Raw genomic sequence first — 6,228 nt, forward strand, 5'->3', positions numbered from 1 at the left:
GGATATCCAAAATCCCATATCCGGATATCTATTATCCGGATACACAAAACCCATATCCAGATATTTCACGACAGAATGCAGAAAATTCATTTCGTGAAGATATCCTTCCAAGGTTCCATTTTTAACACTTACTTACGTTAAAGCATGCATCTTTATACTGATTAAGGTCCACACCCCAGTTGGTTACTTGATTAATCCTTTAAACATGCAAAGATCACACCTTTAATCCATTAAAACACAAGCTCAAGGTAGGTACAACTCACCAAAGCCCAAAACAGAGGATCAATGGCTCAAGGAGCTCACCACACTGCCTCTACAGGTTCTGGAAATAAGGTGTACGAAAATGCAACACCAAGGTTGGTCCTTTCTTCACAAAGAAGCTTCTTGAAGCTTCACAAGCCAAGTAGGAAGCTCTCACCCTCACACAAGACCACTCAGCCCACAAACTGACTTCAAACAGTCCTTCAACTCAGAACCACAACTCCCTACACACTCACAAAGGTCACTCACACAAGGCTCAAGTGTTTGGAGGTGAAGAAACCAAGCCAAATTGACACTTGATCTCCAAAATGGTGAAGAAAGCTCAATGGAACAGTAGCAACTGACCAGCCACTCCAGCATTCACGTAGCAACAGAAAACCTAGGGTTTTGTGCCCTTAACAAGGGTATTTATAGCCACTTACCCAATTAACACACAGTATTAACTTTAATTGCTACGCTTAGCATTTTAATCCTAAACTTTGGATTATGAAACTACATAATTTTCTAAGATTTATCATATTTTTCTTATAATTTTCTGAGCACTTTTCCGGTACGCGCTTTTCCAAGCCAGTACTGGTTTCTAGTACCAGTTCTCATTATCTGGACTTGAAACTCGTTTTACAAGTCCTACATATTATTCTAGTAATTATCATGCACTTACATTAATTTTCTGGAATATTTTTTCGGCATGCATTTATACCGACTAGCAGAACCGGTATCTGCACTTTTCTTCCGAAAAGCGACTTTCAGCATTATTACTCACTTACTATAATTATTAAAGCCTCATAATAATTATTAGGGTCAATTATGGAATCATTTCCTAATTTTGCATAATTAATTAATTAAATACCTTAATTAACGGTGCAGGTTCTTACATAAAACCTAAGAAAGATACAAAATGGTGGTATTTGGTAATGTGAGATGTGTGGAGGGTTGAAGCAAACCCAGACAAATGCAAAGTTGTCCTAGACATGAAAGTCCTTAGAAACAAGAAAGAAGTTCATCAGTTAGCAGGTAGATTAGCCGCTTTGACTAAATTATTGCCGAAGTCAGCTGAACATGGATGGAACTCGGATTGTGAAGTTGCATTTGAAAAGATTAAGAGATGTTTAGCACCACTACCAGTTCTATGAAAACCAAAACCAGGAGAGGTCCTAATCTTATATTTGGCTGTTGGAGAAGAAGTAAAAAGTGTTGTACTGGTGAAAGAAACAAATAAAGGCTAAGAGCCTATTTATTTTGTTAGCAGGGCTCTTCAAGGTCCTGAACTGAGATACCAAAGATTGGAGAAAGTGGCATTTGCCTTACTCACTATAGCAAAAAGACTTCGGCCATACTTTCAAGGGAATCAAGTTGTCGTCAGAACTAACCAACCAATACGGTAAGTATTGCATAAGCCAAATTTGGCTGGAAGGATGACTAATTGGGAATTGAGCTATCTGAATATGATATCACCTATGAAGCTTGACATGCCATTAACTCCCAAACACTAGCCGACTTCGTAATGGAGCTCACTCCATCTGATGGAGGAAGTGGCGAGAAGGACGACATGTGGAAAGTTTATGTCGATATTTCATCAAATAATAAAGAGAGTGGAGCTGGAATCATAGTAGAAAGTTCAAAAGGAATTTGAACACTCTCTACATCTGAATTTTCCAGCTTCAAATAATCAAGCAGAGTATGAAGCCTTGATAGCCGGATTAATTCAGGTAAAGGAACATGGGGCCAAAAGAATTAAAGTCTTTAGTGATTCCTAACTTGTCACTTCATAAGTTGATGGGAAATTTCAAGCTGAGGGTCCTCTGTTGATGAAATATTTAAATAGAGTGAAGGAAATCATATCTGAATTTGATGAAGTCATATTCACTCACATTCCTCGAGGAGAGAACAACAGAGCTTATATTCTGTCCAAATTAGCAAGTACAAAGAACCTGGGCAATCACAAAATTGTGGTTCAGCAAAGCATAGTGGAGTTGAGTTGTGTAATGGTTATTACATTGTCAGAAGATTGGAGGCAACCAATTGTTGCTTATTTAGAAAGAGGAACATTGCCAGAGGATTTAGTGGAGTCCAAGAAATTAATCTGAGATGCAGCCATGTGTACGGTGGTAGAGGATCAATTATATAGAAAAAGTTTGCATTCTCCAATGTTGAAGTGCTTGAACTCGAAAGAAGCCGAGTATGTCTTGGTTGAGATACATGAAGGAATTAATGGTCAACATATGGGAGCCAAAGCCCTAGCTCGAAAAGCTCTTCGAGTATGGTATTATTGGCCAACCATGGAAGCTGATGCGGAAGATCATGTAAAGAAATATAGCAGTTGTTAAAAGCATGTCAGGATAATACTTTCTCTTCCAAAAGAATTAACATACATCTCGGCTCCATGGCCCTTCTATAAATGGGGAATGGATTTCCTGGGACCATTTAAAGCGGATGAAGGGTAGTTACGATAGTTGATTGTAACTGTTGATTATTTCACAAAATGGATAGAAGATGAACCCGTTATTGCTATTACCTTGGCTAAAGTTCAAAGATTTTTTTAAAGAAATATTATTTCCAGATTTGGAATTCTAGCCGAGATAGTGACAGATAATGGAACTCAGTTTACTGATAAGAGGTTCCAAGAATAGATGACTGATTTCAAGATTTAACATCACTTCACGTCTGTTGAACATCCCCAATCAAATTGTCAAGCTAAGGCTGCTAATAAAATAATTGTAGATGGACTTCGAAAATGGATGGAAGATGCTAAAGATAGTTGGATTCAACAACTATACTTTATTTTTTGGGGATACAGAACAAGTATTCAAACAGCAACTGGAGAAACTCCATTCAGACTTACTTATGGATGCGAGGCTATGATCCTAGTTGAAATAGGAGAGCCATCTTGGAGGAGAATGAAGATTCTTAAAGAGAAAGAAGAAGAGAATAATGAAGCTCTAGCAGTAGAGTTAGATCTAATAGATGAAGTCAGAATCACGGCACATTGCCGAGATATGATGACCAAGCAATTGATAGCAGCTACATATAATAGAAGAGTAAGACCAAGGTCATTTGGAAAATATGTCTTGGTACTTCGAAGAGTAGATATTGGCAACAAGAATGCTAAAGATGAGAAGTTGGTTGCAAACTGGGAAAGCCCTTACCGAGTAAGAGAAACTCGGTAAAGGAGCTTACATTCTGGAAACGTTAGAAGAAAAGCCTATCAAAAGAACATGAAACGCGGATAAACTGAAGATGTATTACAGTTAAGATCCAAGTTCCATAAAAAGGCTATTTCGAATATTTTTTCAATTTCTAGGCGAATTATTTTTGGTTTTGTAGGGATTGTCTAAAGTTTGCTATATCCACAAAATCATGTAATCAATATTTTCAATTTGAATAAATTAGGAGATTTTCACTGAAATTTATCCTTAGAATTGTGATGCATGAATATACAGATCCGAGATAAAGATGTGATTTGTCATATGACTCTGATCAAGTTGAAATGTCCAAAATTGTGGTCATCGAACCAAACCCGAACATGTGACAGTATTGCCTTTACCTTGAATAAAATCTTGGTAATGAAACCCGGATTACAAATTGAAGGGATCAATATTTACCTTCGCTAATATGAACTTTGCAAAAAAAAAAATGCTAAGTTAAAATAAAAGAAATGTCATGGAAATTAATACCAGACAAATAAAAATGCGGAATCTGTGTAATATAGATTGACCATGGCCAAGTTAGCGATAACACTCAAAATTCATATCTGAGTTAATAAATATAATAAAATAATCCTTTTATGGTTTAAAAAAAGCCTGAAATTATATGTGAGTTACTAAATAAGCCTAAAAATCTAGGTGAATAAAACTATATTATCAAGGAAAAGATATAATAAAAGCCTTTCCCTAAAAGGTCGGCTAAGATAATATCAACTTTAAAAGCAGTGTATATAGTTGGCAAGTAATATAAAGTCAAAAAATATTAAAAATAAAAAGACAAAACTGCGAAGAATCCCAGTAATATTCATTACAACATCAAAAAGGGCTCCAAAGCCCCGAATCAGAAAATATAAAATAAATCGGTATCCCGGCTCTTCATTCTTTTGGCTTCTCGGTTTGACCGGGCATCACATTATCCACCCCGGCAGTAACCTCCTCAGTAGCAACCTCTTCTTCTCGTTCACTTTGATCCCCATCTAGCAGAGTTGCAGAATCACCTATAGGAGACTGAGGGGGGGATTAATTGTCCATTGCTAAGGTAGGCCAGATGATGCAACCCATCAATGTTAAGCTCAAAGCCAGGGTTGAGATGCCTAATCTGATTCAAAGCATTGTTTAAAGAGCCTAAAACAGCTTTCTCAAGCTCGGCACGATATTGAGAAGCCTCGGCTTTATAATGATAAACATTGGCTTCGGCCTCTTTCAATTTTGCTTCAGTAGATTCAAACATCACTTTGAAGGACTTCATATTTTCAAGATTGTTAGCATGAGTCCTTTAAAGAGAAATAAACTCAAAGTTAGTTGTTTTGAGATCCTCCTTCACCTTGAGCAGCTTTTAATAAGTTTTGGCTTTCTCTTCTCTGGCAGCTGTCATCTTGGCGTAAACCTTGTTATACTTGGTTTTCAAAGCAACATATGACCTCACTAAAGAAGCCACTTTCATGGAGTTCAATTCAATCACCAACAATTCCTTAATCTCGGCATCAAAGGGAGGATTAAGATCATAAAAACGAGTGGGAGGACGAAGAACATTCCGGAGATTACTAGTAACTCCAATCACCCAAATGACACCTTGGGAAAAACCAGTTGAAGGAGGAAGATGAGGAGTCCGAATAGGAGAAACCTGAGCTACATCTACCCTGGTATGAGAAGAATCACCAATAGTAGCAGCTGGGATACCCTTCGCCTTGCTAGCTGAAGTTCCCTTGGTCTTGACTACAACCAGCTGTATAACACCACACATAATTAAAAATATATTATTATGATTGAATTGTGGATTATAGGACTTAATTGGTAAAAATTCTAAATTTCGGGTGAAAATGCACTCGAAGGGAAAAACAGTAATTTGACAATTACTGAATCCTAAAATTATGAAAGGATATAATTAGACATTATTTGGTGAAAATAATGTTGGATTTGGATTCAAAACGAAATTTGGAAGTGGATAGACATTTTTTTGGAAAATCGATGAATAATAATTTTTAGCATATGAAGTACCGCAATATAATTTTACTGAGAATGTCAAAAATCATATAAATATTTTTGGAATGGATATATGTTGAAATAAGTGTTTAGAACCAAGAGAAATAATTATTTGAATTATTTGATGAATTTTGATGTTTTTGAAAAAATACAGTGAGTTTGTGAATAGTGGCAAAAGTGAAATTATGCAAAATTTACCTAGATCTTTTTAACACTGTATTGTGACATTATTAAATCATAATTATGCATCTTGAATTTACGAAAATACCTAAGTCTTGAAATTAATCGAGATTTTAAGAAGATTAATTAAATAAATTGAATTTAGATATTTTTTAAACTTTTCCGAAAAGTCAAAATTGGTGGCTAAGCTTATTTAAGCATGAAATCAGCCTTGAAAGCTCATCTTCTTCCTCCTTTCTTATGTCTTCTTGGCCGAACCTCCATTGATAAGTGAGCTTAGATTTACAACTTTTTATTTTGACATCGAATTAAGAGAGTTATAATATGAAAAATACCCGGAACCTCTTAGTGATCAAAAACCCTATAACACCTCACATTTCTAAATTAAATATTTAAAATATTAAGTGAGTATTTAAGTGAAGGATTAGTGAAAATCCTGAAGATTAGGCCAAAATACAAAGAAAAGGCAAAATGGTAATTAGCCATGCACACAACCCTAGGAGGATAAAAATTGAGTAGAAGGTCTCAGATGGTAAAAATAACCCTGGAAATGGATTAAGAATGAAAAATTGAGTGGATAGGCAAGTTTCAGAAAAATCAG

Source organism: Gastrolobium bilobum, unplaced genomic scaffold, assembly GCF_033153095.1.
Source record: "Gastrolobium bilobum isolate Gb01-03AN ecotype WA unplaced genomic scaffold, APGP_CSIRO_Gbil_v1 utg38010, whole genome shotgun sequence".
NCBI classification, from domain to species: Eukaryota; Viridiplantae; Streptophyta; class Magnoliopsida; order Fabales; family Fabaceae; genus Gastrolobium; species Gastrolobium bilobum.